Genomic DNA, 22,786 nt, shown 5'->3' on the forward strand with positions numbered 1-22,786 from the left:
TATAAGGTAATACTAAAAAGAATCTGAAGGATTTATGTGTGCGTGTGTATGTGTGTGTGTGTGTCTGTCTGTGTTTCTATCTGTGATTGTAAATAATGCTCATAATAAATAATAAAAGTGCTCATAAATTAGGGAGTTATTGTGGATTTTATGTGTGCAGGGCGAGTATGGAGAGAGATAATTGTTGTAAAATTAAAATACTAGTATTTAAAACTGCAAAATGTAGAAATAACATGCATTCAGTTACATCCTCATCTCACAGGAGGGATACAGAGTTTTAATAAGTAGCAGAAACCCTATCACTAAATTTAGAATGGTCTGTTCAATCTATTCTTTCTTTTTTATTGATTATTTTGTGCGAATATTACTCCCCTTTCAGGTTACCCTATGAAAGCACCCATTTCACTCCCCCTGCCCCCTCCCGCCTCCTCATGGGTGCTCTCCCACCTATCCACCCACTCTAATTTTGCATTAGATAACCCTGCATCCTGATTCTACTGGCTTTGGGATCAGTCATTTACTTTTTCATTCATAAATTCCTGTCTCTGTGAGACCTAAATTAGATTGCAGAATAGTAAAGACGATATTAATAAATTACCACGTCAAGAAAAAAACAAGCAAGCAAGAGTGGTAAAAGATAATGTATGGTTTTTAGGAATCTAACCTCATTGGTTAGATGTAATCATCACTGTAACAAGTTTAAGAAATATTCCAAAAGACCCAACAAGCAGCTGACAGAGTCAGATGCAGATATATGCACCCAACCAATGGACAGAAGTTGTTGACTGCTGTGGTTGAATTAGGGAAAAGCTGGAAGAAGTTTTGGAGAAGGGGGATCCTGTAGCAGGACCAGCATTCTCAAGTAACCTGGACCCCAATATCTCTCAGATACGGGAACATTAAACAAACAGCATGCACCAGCTGATAAGAGACCCACAACACATATAGAGCAGGGGTGCACCAGGTCTGATTCAGTCAGAGATGATGCACCTAGTCCTCAAGAGAATGGAGGCACTAGGTAGTGGGGAGGTCTGGTGGGCTCCTGTGTGTGATGGGCTGGACCATCATTGTGCAGACAGCGGGATAGGTATGGGATGTGGAAGAGTAGAAGGTGGAACAGGAGGGGGTAAAATCTGAAATATAAATATAGATTAAATAAAATTTTTAAACAATTTAAAAATAAGAAATTGCAATTGCACAGAATCTTGGAATATTTGCAGAGAGTGATGATGTGTTTCCAGGATTCTATTTACTTTTATCTATAACAATGCATTTATGGAAAGCAATTATTAGTTATTATTATTAGGGGCCTGGACATTTGGCTCAACTGTGCAGAGAATTTACTGTCCATGCTGCATATTTGAGATCTGTTTCTCGATTCATGTCCTGTTTTTCACAGCTGTCTCTGTGTTTAACTATAGGATCACTGGAGGCTTTTCACTTGCAGCTGCACGTGTATACACATGCAAACACTTGTGTACTTACTGAACATGCATACAGATAAATAATTTTTAAAAAATGATTTTTGTTAAATTTGTGTTGTATTTATTGTCCTAAGTAGGATTTATTCTTACTTGTTTTATTAGAAATAATTTTATAACAATTTGTATAATAATTTTGACTCATTTTTAGGTGAGAATATATATATTTCTGAATAGAACTTCTAGGTTAGCCTGTCTCGTTATTAAATAATATTGTGGATGAACTAATTTGCTCATATTTAGTTTGAGTGCAATAACATTTTAACCCATTATATTGCAGCACATTAAACTGGGTGTGTATAAAATGTAAAATATAAGATTCTTCATATTCTATACAACATGAGTCAAAAATTATCCACAAATTCAAAGATACAAAATCATGTGAACTTTTGAAATGGGGGTGTCTAGATCATGAATAAAGTCTTTGACCATTTCCTTAGCAATTTTTTAATGTAATAAGTAATTTTTCCTCTTCATTAATCTTACAGAGACCTTGAACCTTAATATCTAGCATCCAACTAGTACAGTCCAGTTGACCTTTCGCCATTTTCTGTTCTCCACTGGCTCCTGCACTTACCTGGTGACCAGAAAACATAAGGGCACATAATTAAATGTAAAACAGAATAAGTAAATATTATTAATATTCAAGATTGGAATGTAATATAAATATAATATTAGATGACATCAGAAACTATCATAAATTTTTGTAGAAACCCTTAAACTTCAGTTTGAATATAAATATTTTCTTTGTGAAATGACATCTTCCAGGAATTTTCAATGAATACAATGTGGATGTTAATGAAGAATATATTCCATAAAGGGACATTATTAATGATCATATTTCTATGAAGACTTACTTTGGAAAGGGATAGTTCTTGTTAGTGTTGATGCAATTTAGACCCTTTCTTTATCCCATTATTGGAGGAGAATTTGTGATTTTGATGGATTTAGTACAGCCATAAATACTCAATTGTCTTTTTGGAAATGCCATTTTCTTGGAAGCAGCATAGTCAAAGCATCTGGCTCCCATTCCATCCTTCCAGAATTTTTTCAGCCAAGGACCACAGTCAGAACTCGATACCAAGGGCAGAGTCTGAAAAAAATTAGCTACTGGCCTGTATCAGTAGTTTTACCCATTGCTTCCATAACTAAGTTATAATAGTAGTATATAATAGGACTATATATATATATAGTCCTTTATTTTTTTTTAATTCTTTAATCTTTATTTTTTACACTTATGTTGTTATGGCCCTCTCCTATTTCCCCCTGACTCTTCCTCTTCCCATAACTCCTCCCCCATCTCCAAGAAGATATCCACACCTCCCAATTCCCAGACCTTCCCAATCTGGAAGGCCTCACGTTTCTCAGGGGCTTAGATGTGTCTTTTCTCTCTGAGGCCAAACCAGGCCATCCTATACCATATATGTGTTGAAGGCCTCATATCAGCTAGTGGCATAGTGTCTGAGAGATCTTGGTTGTCCGGGGTAGTTGAGACTGTTGTTCTTCCTATGGGTCACCCTCCTCCTCAGCTTATCAAAAGTATTCTGTAATTCAACCACTGTCTTCCACAGCCTCTACCCATTGTTGGATATAGTATTTTTGTATATGAGAGCGAAAAAAGATCATTTCTACCTCAGACTACTGGCCAATATATTGAAGATTAGGTGGAAAACAGGCAGTACTCTGCCCTAAATGTGCTCCTACAGGAAATAAGAAAATATGATCTGATTTCATCTTTGTAAATTATTTAGTTAATTTGTTTGACTTGATAGATGGTTTCTATTTGTAGCCATGTCTGTTCTGGAACTCACATTCTGTACAAGGTCATATATTCAGCTGTCTTATCAAATTTTATTGGAAGTTACCAGGGGAGAAGTGTCCACAAAAGCAAAATGACGAATACATTTTTAATAAGGATTTGAGAATTTTATTTCTTCCAGAGTCAACACAGCAAGTGAATGGGTTAAGATTTTATGGAGACAGTTTACAAGTTCGGCAGGTATGACACTTCTAGTCATCATTAGAGGAGCCAGTGAGAGTGATTTCAAAACTAGATACATGCAATGTAATCCAAGAATTGATAGATATGTGCCAAAGTTTGATAGAAATTCTTAAGTATTTCTTCAGAAATATGATTTCTCCCTGATATTTCAGATAGAATTTCTGTCCGGTCTTATGAAAATATGTAGATCTTGGGTAGAAAGATGAATCCAAGCATCCCTGCACTGGATGATAAGATGGAGAAGATCTCCACAGCAACCAGTACTTTGCCCTTGGTGCTATGATAGACAGGGAGGAAGGTGAACCAGACACTGCAGAACACTAGCATGCTGAAGGTTAAGAACTTGGCTCCATTGAATGTGTCAGGCAGATTCTTTGCCATAAAAGCCACAGTGAATCTTTCAAGGGCCAGGCAGGCCAAGTATCCCAGGACACAGTAGAATGCTGTAACTGAGCCCTTGTTGCACACAATGATGATGTGGCCATGCTCAGAGTGTTCATTTATTGCTCCTCAACGAAGTGAGGAGCAACTGCTAGCCATATTGTACATAGAATACATTGAAATAGAGAACATATGGGGATAATGTAGTTGGGTGTCCCAGATACGAGGAAGTTTCTCAAATTTCTTCCTGGGTCTGTGACTTTGAAAGCGAGAACCATAGTGATTGTTTTTGCCAGAACTTTGGAAACAGCCACCATGAATACAATTCCAAGTGTGATTTGCTGTAAGATACAGGTGGCTCTGTTATGATGGCCAATGAAGAAAAAGGAGCACAGAAAACAGAACACGAGTGACTAGAGTAACAGGTAGCTGAGGATTCTGTTATTGACCTTCGCAATAGGAGTGTCATGGTTCTTGACAAAGAGCCCAAGTACCAAAGCTGTGAATACAGAAAAACACCATGCAATTAAGGCAAGCCCCATCCCCAAGGGGTCTTCATAGCTTAGAAATATCACACCTTTCTGAATGCATTTATTGTGTTCTGTGTTGGCATACTGGTATCTTGGACAATTCACACACTAGTGCAATTCTGATATTCAAAGGAATGTTTAGTTTGTAGTGCTTTTGAAATTTATTGACATGCTTTCTCAAGTAAGGGTGATAAAAGAAGCTTTCAAATGCTGACTTTGATGCTAAGAATGTAATTTGGATGACATTGCTGCATAAGCATTGCTTTCACTTCTTTTTTTTTTGCTTTCACTTCTTAATGTGATAAAGATTTAAGGAAAAGTAAAACCAACCAATTGTTTCTTTGTCTATGTAACTTTTTTGATTATAACATTTACAATGTAATTAGAAAGCAAAGATTTCCTAAACCATATTTTGATTCTATTTTGATATCAAGAAAACATTGAATTCAGAGAAGATACAATCATAAACTAAAATGTGGTTGGGTATGTTTTATAAAAACAAAACCCTAAACTCACTGTTTCCTGAAGTCATTGACTGTATTATTAATTCATTCTCTATGAAACATTGAGACTTTAATTTCTACTGGGACAAGTACCTGTCAAAGGTACTTGAGAAATCATTAGCTCAGTCTCATTGACATAAAAACAACACTAGATTGAACAGAAAGACTAGTCATATATATATATATATATATATATATATATGTATGTATATATATATATATATATATATATATATATATATGTGTGTGTGTGTGTGTGTGTGTGTGTGTGTATGTATGTGTGTGTGTGTATTCATGTAAAAGTAACAATTGCATTATTGAATTTTAGTGATTCCTGTCATAAGACATAAGAAGAATTTGGAGACTTATAGGTAATAAAATATTAATGTTTGAAAACAAGTAATCATTAAAGAAATTAGCCCTCAGATATGCCCTCATTTGGAAATAACTAAACAAAAATTCCAATTGTTGTTCATGAGATGCACTAATATTAGCAATGAAGGAAACAAAAACAAAAAAGAAGCTCTGTATATACTTTGTACTAAGAAGTCCTTCATCTTCATTACTTCTTCATTTTGAAAGCTAAGCATTGTCATTCTTGCCTAATTTCCAATCTTATTGATCTCAGTGTCTGTGAATGTACTCTACTATGAAATCAGTAATGAGAAACTTTATGAGAAATCTAACAGAGGAATCCTCAAGCTAGAGTGGTAAGCCAGATGCTTTGTTTTAAGCTGTAGTACCCCATTCCTAAATTGAAATACCAACCATGGCAGCAATATGAACTATGGCTGTAATTATACTTGATTTTTATGTCATGTGCTTCCTTGGATTTCAGAATTCTTATCTAGAACATTGCATTTGTGGAGTGATATTATTTGATAAGTTGCCTTACATCCTAAGAACTTGGATTACCTACAAATAGAAAGTTTTGCTCTAACATAGAACCTGGTTCAGGTCCCAATGCCATGTCAGGTGACTCAAAGTGCATATAAATATAACTACAGAGATATTTTTTGCCCATATGTGTGCCTGTTTCCATGTTATCCCTCCCACACACATAAGCAATTAACATAATAAAATATTTTATGGAATTTTGAAGGATGCATTTTTTATGTAATGTATTAATTCTTTGTTTTTTACATCTAAAACAATTACATTATCTCTTAAAATTATTGTTGAGCATGATGAACTTTGCAATGTATGACTTCAAAAGGCATCTTCTGAGTATGTTGCTTAGTTTTACTACATGCATCATGGGAATAAACTCACATAGTATTTCTTAGCAACAATTGATTTAACTGTTGAACCATCTCACAGGCATGATATGTATTTCAAGAATTTTACTTCATTATATAGAATGAAAGGCAAAATAATTGAAAAGCTAACCATAAACTTTTGCATTTTGCCAACCTTAAATATTTGGTGTGGTACGCAATATACTATATATGAGTTTTGCCATATATTCTACATTTTAGATGAAAATTTATCCACTACTTCCTGTATTCATATCAGAGCTGACTTTGAACATGACCTTCTGAATATTGCATATTTAGCAGTTTCTAATAAATTTGCAAATACTTTACTCTTCTATATTAATCTTAAAAAGAAAATGGATTGTGTACCTAGCAGGCTCATGGCCTTGTCTGATATATATATGTATATATATATATATATATATATATATATATATATATATATATATATATATATATATACATATATATATACATATATGTATTATATATAATACACTTTACATTATATATATGTATACACACACACACACACACACACACACACACACACACACACACACACACATATATATATATATATATATATATATATATATATATATATATATATATTATGGAAAGGGTTGCATAATGATATGTAAGACAGATATAGTCATGAAATATGACTAAATACTGCTAAAAATTGCAACTAAAATCTCAAATACATGTAGCTTTTCAATAGATTAATTATCAAGAAAATCATATGGAGAATTCCTTCAAATTGCAATTATATTTTCTTAAGTATTTCTTTGTCAAAATGCAATCTGCCATTAATTTGCAATAAGTCAATCTGTGGGTTAAGGCATAAATTATATGTTTTCATTTGTTTGTTTGGTTGGTTGTTGTTGGCAGAATTTTGTTAATGTTTTTATAACTACAACTAGTAAATTGAATATGTAATATATTTTATATTTGCCGTTGCCTTTTGGTTGACTTCATCATCCCATTGTGGAACAGCGAACACTCACTTGTTTCATTAGAAAGTTCATTTTCAGGGCAGGGGCTGCAAACAAAACAGCAGGCTGCCATTCCCTCCTTCCAGAATCTTCTAAAGCCAGGACCACAATCCTCGCTGCACACAAAGGATGGCATCTGAGAAAAAAATTAGATACATACTGATAAATTTTTTTTTTTGGTTTTTTGAGACAGGGTTTCTCTTTGTAGCCCTGGTTGTCCTGGAGCTCACTCTAGACCAGGCTGGCCTCGACCTCAGAAATCCACCTGTCTCTGTCTCCCAAGTACTGAGATTACAGGCATGTGCCATCACGCCCGGCTCTTGATAACAAGTTTTAGGTATTTCTCTTATATTTTACATTAATGGGTTAATTTTTTAAAAGCTTACTTTAGGTACACCAGCTGATTAACATTTCACTATGCTTATAGTTTAATGATAGTTATGAATACAAGAAAGGCATGGAAGAAATGTTGGATAGTTTCTGAATGTCTAATAAATTAGGACAAAGAGCTGATAGTGAGCCATGTGCAAAAAACTGTAGAGAATGCAACCTGGTGGGTTTTTTTTTAGTTAATTATATTCAATTTGGCAGTAAGTGCTATGAAGAGAAAGAAGGAACTTTAGTTGAAATGTTTTCTGAGCCAGCACTAGCCTGTCCTCATATCTTTGACACATTTTAATTTTTAATTGTTGTAGCGTTGCTCATCTCATTGTGGACAGTTGAGCCAGTAAGTAGTGTTGTTTTGCGTGTGTGTGTGTGTGTGTGTGTGTGTGTGTGTGTGTGTGTTTTGTTTTGTTTTTGAGATTCATGCCTCATGTCAAATCACAACTTCATCCTCACTTTGTGACGAAAGCATAAATAAAGCAACAAAGAATCAAGTTAGTATTTGAAGAAATTTGAAACAGGAAAATTATGTTCATTAATCACAGAAAATAAAAATAACCTTAAATAAATTACCAGTGCAAAACATGAGAAACTGTATATAAACAACAGTGGAATGTGCTGACAGTGGTTTACTATGTTTGGAAATGATAAATTCATGTGTAGTGACCTTAAATATGAAATTTTTCATGAGGTAAAAATGCTCTAAAGTGGTTGCAAATACTGGAAAATACTGGATAAAACTTCAAATGCTTAAAGTTAATTGAACATTAAGAATTCTTCCTACAATTTGATATTGTTGAAATGGATCTTGCCATGAAGTATTGGTATATTAATATTCCAATGATGTTCAGAGTACATTTTCCCTTTTTACCTATCACTTTCTTTAAATTTATATTAACACTTTGTAATATTTTAGTCTATTTTGAGTTAAAGTAAAGAAAATGGGCATGCTTTTGTAATTTATGTTAATTTAATTATTAATTAATTTTAAGGTAATGTCTTCATATCACACATGGCTAGTTTAGACTCACAATATAGGGTAGACATGCCACAAACAGATATTTTCAGACCTCTGCCTCTACAAAGACCAATGTTCTAATGCCAATATGTGTTCCTTGTTTTCTTTCACTTGTTTTGTTTCTTTATTTCTGATTGGATTTAATTAAGAGCCGTTTCTGGAATTTTGGAAAATAATGCAATCGTATATTTTGTGTCATATTATATTTAATGGATCTGCATATGTTGAACCATGATTGCATCCCTCACATAAATTCTCCCTAGGAGGTAGAGGTAGAAAAAGAAGGGAAGAATCAGGAATAGGAGCAGATGGAGGTGGACATGTACAAAGGGTCAGGAAATTGAGCAGAAATGTGTAGCAAATGTGTAGAAGGGAAATGAGGGTAACAGCATGAAAGTCGCAGATGCAAAAAAAAGCAAGAGCCTCCAAAGACCCAACAAGGATGAAGTTAGCTGAAATTTCCTAAAATGGGAGGATAAACCAGAGCGTATCTATAGGTTTTACATGCCTTCCACCCCCTTGTTTTGGTGCTTGGCCACCCAAACTCCTCCAAAATTTTAATTCTGTGTAGCTCATGTCTAAAGGAAATACAAGGACAAAGAATGGAGTGGAGACTGAAGGAATGGACATTTAGAGATGGTCCAATCTGGGGATCCATCTCACATGCAGAAACCATCCAAGACAGTATTGTGGGTGCCAAGATGTCCTGCTGACAAAAGCCTGAGATGTATGTCTCCTGAGAGGCTCTACCAGATTCTGACCAATACAGAAGCAGATGGTCACAGCCAACCATCAACTGAGCCCAGGTCCCCCAATGGAGGAGCTAGGGGAAGGACTGAAGGAGGTGAAGTGGCCTTATATGGCACAAATGGGAGAGTATACACTTGATCCTGTAAAGGCTTTATGCCCCAGTGTACAGGAATGCTAGGGCGGTGAGGCAGGAGTGAATATGTGAGTAGGTGAGCACCCTAATAAAAGCAGGGTAAGAAGGTATAGGATGAGGAGTTTGTAGATGGGAAACTGGGAATGGGAATAACATATGAAATGTAAATAAATGAAATATCCAATTGCAAAATGGAAATAAGCCACAAATATAAAAATCATAATAAAAATGTGAATATACTTCATGCAAAGCTGCTAGCCTAGCACACAGTAGGTTCAATCTTCAACACTGCAAAAGTAATAAACAACAATAATATAAGGGCAGGTTTAGGAGTAAGGCTGTATGTGTTTCACTTGTATTAAGCTAAAGGCATTAATGTATTATTCTAAGAGTGGAATGATAGTCTATACTTCTTATACACTTGTTACCTTTTACGTTGTATTCAGACAACTGTCATGCTTATTAAAAAAAAATGTTACCCTAGTTTTACATCATGAATACAACTTTAAAATAATAATTTTTACAAGTATCTTGTTTAAATATGAATCTTCAGAAGTTCAATTGCTCAAATTATGATAGAGTTAGATAATTAAATTTAATATCACCTTTTCTTAGAGAACAACTCTAATAAAATAGGAAATTGGAAGAGGAAAAGATTTATATGGAAGGGAATTCCAAGCATAAAGCATTACTTACGATGGCCTGATAAAAAGTGTGTAAGGCTTCAGGAAGTGCAATCTCAGAATAAGAGTTCTGAATGCCTGGAGAAAGAATGCATGTCAACTATTAATTCTCCATTTCTACATTACTTAGAGTAGGGTTTGCATCGATGTTTTAAATGTGAGAAAGAAGAGGTAGCATACACAGTTTGAAAATGGACAGTGATAATAAATACTAGTTCATTTTGTCTCAAGCCTCCTTCAAGAAGTATACCAGTTGGACCTACTATATATCAGCCCCTAGTCAAGAAAAAAGGTAAAATTAATAAATGTGTGTATGAATAATCTTGCTATTTACTATTTCTTTATATAAAATATTAAAGTACACTGTGACAAATAATGTTTTATATATCCATACATGAACACTTGAACATATATGAGGGGTATCTAACTCTCAGTGATGGACAAGTAGTGCTTTCTTAAATATGTTATAAGTAGTACAATTTCAAAAAATAATAATTTTTCACTGAATGAATAGTGTTGACAAAAATACAAAGTAGGAAAAAGAGTGAGCAATCCAGGAGTACCAATAATTGTGGAAGAGCACTAGCTCCGATATATTTGCAAGCTAAAGTGAGAATTAGCCTCATCCCAGAAACCTTAAGAAATCCTGTCTACAATAGATGAAATAGTCAAGTGAAAACAATGAGTTGGTCTAATTTGTCAATGTGATGTTATTTTCACACTTATGCTCCCAAGGCCTAAGGACATTCATTTTATATAAGATTAATATCCACCTAGGGTAGCAAGACATTTGTGGGTCATAAAAATTTGGTCACTATCCTTTGCATTTGGAGATTATGTTATGATTAATCAGTGATAAAAGAAGATAGCAACAGTATTTGCCTACCAGGTTTTTGTGTTTGGGCTGGTGTTAGCAAAGGCAATCTATTTCAAAGTTTTTTATGTAGAGTTCCCATTGACATGTTATATCAATTTGTCCACATAATTCCTTCTGTAATTCAACATTAATAATTTAGAGGTTCTTTATATTGTACTTATTCACATGTGGAATAAATAATTGGCATTAATATTTCCAGAAGTTCTGATTATAGGATTTCTAGTTTGAATTATACTTTCAAAAATAAACAACACGCCGGACAGTGGTGGTGTATGTCTTTAATCACAGTACTTTGGAGGCAGAGGCAGGAGGATCTCTGAATTCGAGGTCAGTCTGGTCTACAGAGTGAATTCCAGGACAGTCAGTGCTACATAGAGAAATCCTATCTCAAAACAAAAAATAATAAATAAATAAAAATAAAAATAAGCATCTATTAATACTAAAATAGGAATAACTATCACTGGATTGTCTATCACCATCTAATCCTCCAATCACTACTATTCATGTAAGATATGAAGTAGGATTTCTTCATTTCTTTCGCCTAGTTCCATTTCATATGTCTACTTACAATAATGGGTTATGGAAATTTTGTCCAATTGTGATGTCTTATTTTATGGTTCAATCTTGATTCATTTTATTATTCTCCCATAGAATCCTGTTATTTTCCAATGAGGGACAGAGAGTGGATGTAATGGGAGAGGCAGTTGGGAAAGAAATAGGAGTATTAACTCCAATATATTTGCAAGCAAAACTGAGAATTGGTCACATCCCAATAGAAGGAAAAGAAACTGTCATTAGCATATTTTATCCAAGAATAACAAGTTATTCTCAATAACATCAGAGTTTCAAAAAAATTCTCCATGTTCTCAGGAAATGATCTTTCTATTGTGTGTTGTGTTCTTTTGTTAGGTTTTTTTGTCAAGAATCATTCCATACATATCCATCAAATGTATTGTTCTTTAATTACTTTTTCCCTCATATTACAAATTAATATTTTTCCTCCATTTTTATAATGAAATGTTCTCCTCCTATATGAGCATCATGAGTCTTCCTACCCTGTCTAGGCAATCATTGAAAGGCTTAACAAATAAACCAGCCTAGTTGTCTTTGATTCAGCTAGAGAATGGTAAGCAACATTTTTAAAAATAATGGAAAATAATTTTTTACCTTTATCTGGTTGCAGTTATTGTTGTATTTGATGTATTTTAATAGATATTTCTTTGTCTGTTGCTCTAATACCATCCATGATTCTTTGACCTTTTGTTCATCTTACTAAAAATTGTGAAGGGGTTATTCAATTTTATTAAAAATAGATAATTCAATGAATATGAATTTCTGAAAATTTGTTCACTAGTGAACTTGAAAATGTCCTTTTATTAAATGGGAAAACAGTTTAGACTATAACAACAAGGGTTAGCAATTATGAAATTTAGTGTTTCATAAATGTAATATTAGTCCCAATCTTTTCAACAGTGTTTCCAGAGGATTAAAGTAAGACAAAAGATTACTGTGTAGTAACAAAAATGATCTGATGAGAATCCTGTTTAATTCAAAGGAAAGAATATTAATCAGTGATGAAAATAGATTTATATTCAGAAAATAGTTCTGATATGAAAAAGGTACATATTATGCATGTATGAAATCTTTAAAGAATTAGTAAAAAGTATACAAAAATGTAAAAAAGAAACATATTTCAGGAGCCTAGAGTTTGGTTCCTGATGTGATGAAATATTTCATTTCAATATGATGCAGTGTATTCACTTGCCAGTGTTTACTACTGTGTATTTTAAATCAGTAAATTCAGACACACCCACCTTTTTACTTCCTGTGATGAACTCAATCACATCTCCATATAAATGAAGGTGTCGGCCATGTTGAAAATATGGGCTGAACTTTCCTAACTTCATCTTAACCCCAAGGTGTTGAGAAAGATTCCAAAAGTGAAAAATGTCATAGTCTTCCTTCAGTACTACTCTCTCTTCCATAATCACTTTGTCGCCATGAGGATTAATGAACTGGGTCTTTCTCAGAAAGGAGTTTATCTAAAAGACAAGCATTGCATAATAATGTACACACTTCAAGTCATAAAATGTGTTCTGATTTCATAGTAAAGGCAACTTCATTTAAAGAATGAAAGAGAAATCACAACACATACAATTGGATAACTGAAATCATCATAATATTCCAAGAATTTCAGTTCTCTCAGTGAAGACTCTGAAACAGAGACAAAATTACAGAAGCAAACAAAGATACACAACACACACACACACACACACAAACACACATACACACACAGATACAAACATACAAACACACATTGTCACAGAGAGGCTCACATCTTTTCTGAGTCACACACTTATTGCAGCTCTACACTTATTTACCCAGAAATACACATACAGGTTGACACTCACATGTAAACATTCAGGCACCAAAGAGACACACATATGTACTCAACTAACTAAAAGCACAGATTTGAAATCACACAAAATACATATATTGACATGAACACACACACACACACTCACACCCCCCCACACACACACATTGACAGCAACACATAGGGAGAGGTGTAAATATGTAACCACCAGCCAAGAATTATATTGACACACAAAGAAATTTATACTCACATATAAAGACAATAAGTAGGCAGAGGGCAAACCAAGCACAATGAAATGGGCAGACACATACACTTGTAAATCAGATACAAACATATATATGCACATACAAATACTCACAAAATACATATAATGGTACACAAAGTCATACGATCTGACAAATACACAAAGAAACATAAACACATATACAAACACACTTTTAGAAAGAAATTAATACATAGAAAATATGTTGGTTAATAACATATTCATACAGAAATATAAAAATGTATGTTCATAGTAACACAAATATAAACACAGATAAACAGAAAGAGTAAAACATATACAAATACACAGTGAGAAAAATACACTCACACAAATAAACACATTTCTACAGACAGAATTGAATACCAACACCATTATTTGGTTAATTACTCTCAGAAAAGCAAAAAAGTTACACAGAACCGACACTGGAGACAGAATCACTGGACTACTCTAAGGAAAACTGTTCCTTAAAATGATTTCTATATAACTGGCAATTATTAATGAACATTCATCTTCTTGTCATGGAGAAAATTCATGAGATAGGACTCTTTATATGCAATATTGGAAGGAGTGTGCTGATGGATATTCAGGTCCTCTGAATGTAACCCCAATTTTTCATTGATAAACTATGCTTTCTTTTTCCATTCTTAATTATAGCAGACACTTGATTTCCATTATTATTAATTTTTTTTGTTTGTTTTTCGAGACAGGGTTTAGCTGTGTAGCCCTGGCTGTCCTGGAACTCACTCTGTAGACCAGGCTGGCCTCGAACTCAGAAATCTGCCGGCCTCTGCCTCCCAAGTTTTCCATTATTTTTTAAGAAAACATCTCAGAATTTTTTTTATATTGGAAAATATTTCCTATTTCATTAAGTGTGGGCATTCGAGAAGCCCTAAACAACTAAGCATTTGAAGACACCAAACATCATCCAATAGAAGAAACTCTACCTTCAAGCAGTGAGTACTGACTCCTTTCTCATTAACTATTGCCTGATTATCAACCTGTTGCACATTCACCCGATGGAATGCATGGGCCACAGCATACACAGCACTGTATATGTTATGACTAACATCACTAAAGGTCATGTACAATGTCTGTTCCATTAGCCAGTCTAATGAGGCAGTAGAGGTTCATCAGTATTTTACACTGAGATTCTGGGGCTTTCCAGTTAAAGTACTTCCACGCTGGCATTGCTGAATATAAGTCTGTGCTACTGAGATGGCACCATGTCTGTACAATTTTTTTATGCCAGAAATCTCACCATGGTGGTGAAAAAAGAATAAAAGTCCCATAGAATATATCATGGAATAGGCCTCTATTACTGGTGGGGAAATTCAATTGTTTTGTGCTGGCCCATATTCTCTGTATAACTGGAGATTCCCACATTCTGAAGTCCAATTCAATAATACCGTTTGTTTGTCCATAAATGATAATAACATTTGTGGATGACATCAAAATTTGTTTGTAGTACATTTCACTTTTTTCATGGTATAAAATTTCCTGGACTGATATGTTAACAAATGCAAAGCAAATATCCTTGTTTTCATTCTCTTTTCTCAAGTCTGAGAGAAATTGTTTCCCTTGATCATCATCTGAGATGACAAGGCCACCCCAGTTCCAGTTGAAGTAAAGTATGAAGGAGACCATTGCCAATGCCAGAGATGAGTCTTTTGGAGCCATCTGATAGAGATAGGGAAATTTTTCCTTATCACTGAAAATGGAATGGAAAGGTCCATAGTTAAGCTGAAGGAACTACAACATAGAGAGAAGAATAATGTGTAGTAAACTTTTAAAACATTATAATCATATTTACCCACAAACAGTTGATTTCTTGTGACTTTTCCTCACATTTCAGCTTCAAATGAGCAAATGTGGAAGACGGGAACCTCCACATCTAATGGGAACAGCAAGAATAGCTGTTCAACACATAATGTAACAAAATGTATGCACATGTTATAATAACTACAGTTCTGTCTTTCAGTTTTCATCTTGATATCTGCATTTTCAATGTTTGGAGAGATTTTAAGATATTTACAACTTGACAATGTTTGTCTAATATTTTTAAAAAAGGCATTTATGCAGTAATCCAGAAATACTTCTTCTAAAATATAACAGTCGTGTACTATGCATAATACTGCTTTAGTTTTAGGAGAAAAAAATCTAGTCTTCACGTACTTGAGGGTATAAATTGTACTCAAGAAGTTGTGATTCACAAAAAGATGCCAGAGATCTCCTTTTTAGGATAAGGATCCAAAATGTTCGCTTAATATCTCCTTCTGTGCCTCTTCAGGAAACTGATAATCAGAACATAGTAAATTTAAAAATATAAACAAGATTTGTCAGCCTAAAATTTTTTTGCAGCAGATAAGATTAAAAAAAACATTCCTACTGGACGCCCAGGCTATTATGGGGGAAAATATATCAGACTCATAAGTTGTATGTGTAGCAGAAAACATACAAAAACTAATTTAGTTTGGAAGGATATATCTTCTCCATACAAAGGTGTTTTATAATAATGGAAAATAATTGTGTGGACAAATATGAAAGAATGAGGTATCAGAAGCCCATGACACCTCTTTCTTAGAGAAGTTTCGATGTAAAGGAACACTCTTGTATCTTTTTTTTAAATGTTTTTATTCGATATCATTTATTTACATTTCAAATGATTTCCCCTTTTCTAGCCCCCCACTCCCCGAAAGTCCAGTAAGCCCCCTTCGCTTTCCCTGTCCTCCCACCCACCCCTTCCCACTTCCCCGTTCTGGTTTTGCCGAATACTGCTTCACTGAGTCTTTCCAGAACCAGGGGCCACTCCTCCTTTCTTCTTGTACCTCATTTGATGTGTGGATTATGTTTTAGGTATTCCAGTTTTCTAGGTTAATATCCACTTATTAGTGAGTGCATACCATGATTCACCTTTTGAGTCTGGGTTACCTCACTTAGTATGATGTTCTCTAGCTCCATCCATTTGCCTAAGAATTTCATGAATTCATTGTTTCTAATGGCTGAATAGTACTCCATTGTGTAGATATACCACCTTTTTTTCCATCCACTCTTCTGTTGAGGGATACCTGGGTTCTTTCCAGCATCTGGCAATTATAAATAGGGCTGCTATGAACATAGTAGAGCATGTATCCTTATTACATGGTGGGGAATCCTCTGGGTATATGCCCAGGAGTGGTATAGCAGGATCTTCTGGAAGTGAGGTGCCCAGTTTTCAGAGGAACCGCCAGACTGATTTCTAGAGTGGTTGTACCAATTTGCAACCCCACCAGCAGTGGAGGAGTGTTCCTCTTTCTCCACACCCTCTCCAACACCTGCTGTCTCCTGAATTTTTAATCTTAGTCATTCTGACTGGTGTATCTTATGATGAGGAAACAAGAGAAAAACACAATAAGACATAGTAATAAGTCCCAAGAAGAAAGTCCTAAACATACCAGTATAGAAATTGATGGATAATCACTGAAGATGTTATGTTTCTGAAATGTTTGACAAAGGGTCTAATGACAATTAGCCATCTGAAACTGAGTAGTAAAATGTCTAACTCCACAGACTGGATTGGAGGTTTTTAGACTGTCTAGCAACATTGACATTTCACTAGCTGCCAGACTAAAAATGTTCTGTTATGCTTTTGCAAAAAATACTTGAGATACTTACTGGTGGGTTATAGAGAAAGTGTTTGTTAAATAAATTCCTGTACCATCACAGTTTGTGACTGATGAGTAAACTTCTAACACTACCATGATTGTTAATAATAACTCTGTTGTTTTACAGTTTACAGATGATAATCTAAATTTATGACCAAGATAAAGATACCACGTCATGAAGCATAAATAATATGTTCTATACTTTTTAACAACATGAGTTAATCTCTGCTTACTGAGATTTGTATAAATAAACACTCTGGCTGCCAGTCAGTGAAGGCTGAAAGATTCTCTCTGCCACCATGCTAGACTTTATTCTTCATGCTCTCCTCTATTCCTCCTCCTTTCTGAAATCTGTCAACTTCTGGAGGTGGCCCATAGCAGAAAGCCTCTCATGTCTCTGATTAGTAAGTACCCTGGAGCTTACTAATTGATTATGATTAGTAACATTAGATTGACAGAATCTTAAGTCCAATCTCATCCATTAACTTTATTAATATATATCAAAATCCCCAAAGTGACATGATGCTAATAATTACTGGCCTAGAATAATTCACCCGTGGAGATAAGTTGATGTCCAGGAGTATCCACAAATTAAAAGATACCTTCCTGTGAGGTTCTGGAAGCAGAAACGAACACATAGTCTCTTTGTTAAAGAAATAATTTGACACAGGCTTATACTTTTTTTTTAAAGAAATAAAGGGTTTACAGTATTTCCATCACAGTGGCCGAAATTGTCTTTTATAATCAAAGTCATATTTGGTAAAAGATCAGGATTCCTGTTGATTTTATCCATTGAAAAGGCCAACGCCAAAGCATATTTGTGGATTTTAGTTGTTTTTCTGTAAAAGATTACAGTGCTTATTACAGAAAAATGTCTATACATGATAATTTGTACTCAATAGAAACACTATTCATAATTGGAAGTTTCTGCATCTGGCCACTAGAGATGGAAACAAATGTATATTTTTGTGAGATTGTATTGACATGAAAACCTGGATAATAGCAAACACTTTAAAAGTTCATGACAACTTTGGTCCCATTAATAATTTACGGTATTGACTTCATCCACAGATAACATTCCCATCTTCATTTTTTAAGTGCTTGATGAGAAGGTAAAGAGAAAATCAGAGGTATTGACAAAAGTGTAATTCTGATCATGTCTTCAGTTATTAATTATTGAACAATATAAATATATACGTGTTATTAGAACCATAGAGTTTATGAAAATACTCATATTTTTCTTCTTAAATTAACTGAATTGGGTAAGGAAGTGAAAACATGACTTATCAGTGCATAATAGTCTCTCTGCTGCAACATTTGGTTCTTTCATTTACAATCACTTACAATTAGTGGCCAATGGTTTACCATGTCCACTCATATCTAATCCTCATCTTTGTCTTTCAATCTTTGCTGAAATATTTTTTCTAGAGATATAGTTTTAAATAATTTCAATATCAAACAAGCATTTGGTAAATGAGAGATGTCTATGTATGTTTGTATATACTTGAGGAAGGATCATCTAGGCCAAAGGAAGGAAAGAATCCAAATGTTTTATAACATACTTCACTGAAGATTAGCCTTGCTTCAAATGCACAGGGTTACACTTGAGCTAGCTACTTAGTGCAGAGATTAAGGTCTTGATGCACTACCCAAATATCATTCACCTACATTCTGTTTATGAAGGAATGTGATATATTCACTCTGGGTACTTCAAAACATTATAACTTTATGTCAAAGAAACATCATTGAGAAAATTTACAGTTATACTAAAACAATATGAGCATCCTACTGAGAAGTAGGAAAATAAGGAATTGCACTGATATTTGTATGTGCCAGTAGTATCTGTTTATATAATAGGAGAGATTTCGGTGTAAATTGTAAGGAGTATGTTCAGTTTTTTTTTAAGTGGGCCACAAATCAGTAGGAATAGAATAATACTATACTATATTTACATTTATGTAATGAATAATGTCTACTGTCTCATACTTGCTAGTTCATATAATCTTATCAATAAACACTAAATATACACCTATATATTCAATAATTAAATTTGAGGTGAATACAATCAGGTTTTTAACAAAAATCATACTATTATGTACTCATTCAATGCTCTATAAAATAGCCATCTTAGAATATTCTTTACCAGCACATGCAAACAAATCACAATTAAAAATTTTACATATTTTTATGTACTACTCAATTAATACTTTTATGATACTTAAAATAATACTCAAAAGAAATTTGAAAATAGACTTTATGCAATGCATGAAATATGTGCTAGCACTAAACTTTAGGAAATGTCAGTTACTGAAGCTGTCTGTGTAGCCTATTAGTCTAAATGGCTTTGATTAAAAGCAACTATCGACAATCCTCAAAAATGTGTTTCATTAACACATTGAGAACATTTGCTCCTATATTTACTAAAATTACTGAAAAAAGGCCCTATAAGATTTAAATATCATTAAAGGGTCAGAGATTCACCAACTTAAATATGAAAATAGAAATCTTGTTTCTTAAATAATCACAAATATCTAATAGATATCTCCTATATCACTGTTCTCAAATGTCCCAACTAGCCCACACCACAACTGTCAGCCATGCCAGTGACAAGGGACTGTTCACTAATCAGTCACTAATGTTATTGATAGCCTGACTATTCAAAGAATGTAAACATATCATTGGATCCATATGTTCTGAATATGTTTTACTCTAAAGAGTGAATGCCAAATGAAACTTGATAATGCATAGAAGTCAGTGATATTACATAATCTGTATGAAGCAAAAAGCCACAGTGCTTTTGGATTATCTTTTAAAACACTTGGACATCTTGACCTCTAATGACCTAAATATTCCTTGCTCAAATACATACAAAAATATACATTCAGGAATTCCTAAGAAGTATGAATTTCTGAGTGTGAAGATCTTCTCCTTACAAACATGATGAAGTTTATAAGGAAAGAAGGGACCACATGCATAATAATGTGAGAGAGTAAGTTTCCATACATGTAAGGCTCTTGACAACTATGTGTTCCATGAATATTACTGGAACCAGCATATGCTCTAGGAGCAACACACTGATGGAAGGACTTTGAGCAAAGTTTTCGACCATTTATTTGCATTTGTACTTTGGGTAAAACACAATGAAATATTATGTAATCAGTTTCAATAAGGTATTACTGTGTAGAGTGCAATATAAACTTTTAAAAGGAGGGCTTTATGTACAGGTTCAGTGTACATAATCCTATATTCTACAGCTTGCAGGCTTCAATGGGTAAAATAACATTGAATCTGTTAAAGAATTAAGGTTGTTTCTTGGTGTTCAGACTTAACACCTGGTCATAAGACTCAAGGATTTGTCTAATATTCATCTTCAGACCACATGAGAAATATTTTATATATCACTTACATGGAAAATACAAATGCACTTATAGGACATTCAGAGCCTGGTTGAAATAATCTTTCTCCAAAGTTGTCTGAACTGCTCCAAGGATGAAGGTACAAGTTAACCCAAAATCTTCATCTTTGAGTTCACTCAGATTTATTCTCCAAAAGCACATGGGATCAATGTAACTGGCCATAAGAAGTGGAAAGTTGAGGAAGAAGAGAAATCCCATCAAGATGAACATATTTGTCCTGACTTAAACCTGGCATTGTGGATTGTTCAGTGCCTTGCATATCAGCACATCACATTTCTGCCTGCTTTTATTTCTCTTGGCAAAGGAGAGTTTGCTACATATCCATAATTTTTTTTCATATGGCTGCTGAGCCACAAAGATCTCTTAAACACTCTCTTCCTTGGGGCTTTGCACCTGGTGTCCATAGTCCATGCAATAAACAAGAGCAGGCAAATAAGATAATTACTTCTCTGGTTCAACAATATCTCTCATGATTGTGAATGCCTGGAAGGAAACTTTTTCGTCCTAAGGCTTCATGCATACTTGGAAAGTTTGATTTTGATCCTTGGAAAGTTTCAACAAGGTGATTATGTGAACACAGTTAGAAATTACATCAGTGAATTGTATCCAATGACTCACAAAGGGACATCCAGTAATAGTACAATCTTAGCAACTTGCCACACACAGGACATTGTATTACAAAGTCCATGTCAGGAAGAGGCAGTCTCATGTTTATAGTCACTGAGATCCACAGACCATGTACAGTATGAACTACATCACACCAGTGACATGAACACATTATCTAAGCAAGGCTTGTGCTTACCTTGTCTTGGGGATCAATAAACATACCAAATCAGAAATATATTTAATCCTGCACTATCAAAATTTCTACAGTTCTTCTGAAATTCACAGTTAATTTATGTGATGAAAGATTGATTTTAAAGGTTCAACCAAATCCAGAGAAAATGCTGTGTGTTTTCTTTTTTCCTTTCTTTCTCTTTATTGGTTATTTTATTAATTTACATTTCAAGTTTTGTCCCCCTTACACGTTTCTCCTCAATAACCCTCCCATCACTTCCCCCCTCTCCAGCCTCTCTTAGAGTACTCCCATGCCCACCCACCAACTCCTGCTCAGAACGCTAGCATTCCCCTAACCTGGGTCATCTATCATCCACAGAACCAAGGGGCCCCTCTTTCAGTGATTCTAGATAAGGCTATCCTCTGCTACATATACAGGTAGAGCCATGGGTCCCCCCATGTGTCCTCAGTGGTTGATGGATTAGCCCCCTGGACTCTCTCTTTCAATCCTTCAATACTAATGAGGAAGTAATCTTAATATTTGCATTGCAAATTATGATCTTCCTCCATGATCCTGAGGTTTTTTTTTTCTTATATTGTTTTTCACTGATTTTACATTACAGTAGTGGCTGAGTGGAAGTTTTGTTTAGAAATATCTTCTTAGTATCTTAGAAGTAAATAGTGACTGTGAAGCAACACTGTCTTCTAATGTGTAAACTTTTATATAAATTCTTTCTACCATATATTCTTGCTTACATTCTTGAATCAACATTGAACATCAGAGAGCTTTCTGAAGATTGTACTCTAATGAATCCTTTTCAGTAGATTTGGACTGAAAGAAAGCAGAGCATATATAGGCAGTCCATTGGTTTGTGTGATAATGTGCCTCATGTGTTTTAATGAGACAAACAAGTTTAGGGTATTTCACTGGATATTTTTTTACACTTAAAAGTCAATGTTTTCAACCTGTATGACTTCTGGTTCTGGGATAACCTGTCCTAGAATGCTGAGACTTGTATCAAGAGGAATGTGAATGGAGAAGACTTTCATAAGAATACTGAGTAAAGTTGTCTTTTAAGAATAAGTGATGGGGCCACACAACAATCTCAAAAATTTTAACCCATAATTGCTCTTGTCTAAAGAAAATACAGCCACGAAGAGTGGAGCAGGTACTGAAGGAAAGGCCATCCACAGACTGTCCCTCCTGGGAATTCATCTCATATGCAGCTACCAAACTCAGGCACTATTTCTGATTACAGGAAGTACTTGCAGACAGGAGCATCACATAGCTGTCCCCTGAGAGGCTCTAAGAGAGCT

At 34.4% G+C, this 22,786-nt stretch overlaps 1 pseudogene; it reads right to left on the reverse strand.

Annotated features, from left to right (window-relative positions):
• Positions 1-3,604: 3,604 nt before the first annotated feature.
• LOC127671697 (vomeronasal type-2 receptor 116-like) lies at positions 3,605-20,902 on the reverse strand (annotated as a pseudogene).
• Between the last annotated feature and the right edge of the window lie 1,884 nt (positions 20,903-22,786).

Source organism: Apodemus sylvaticus, chromosome 21 (assembly GCF_947179515.1).
Source record: "Apodemus sylvaticus chromosome 21, mApoSyl1.1, whole genome shotgun sequence".
In the NCBI taxonomy this organism is placed as follows: domain Eukaryota; kingdom Metazoa; phylum Chordata; class Mammalia; order Rodentia; family Muridae; genus Apodemus; species Apodemus sylvaticus.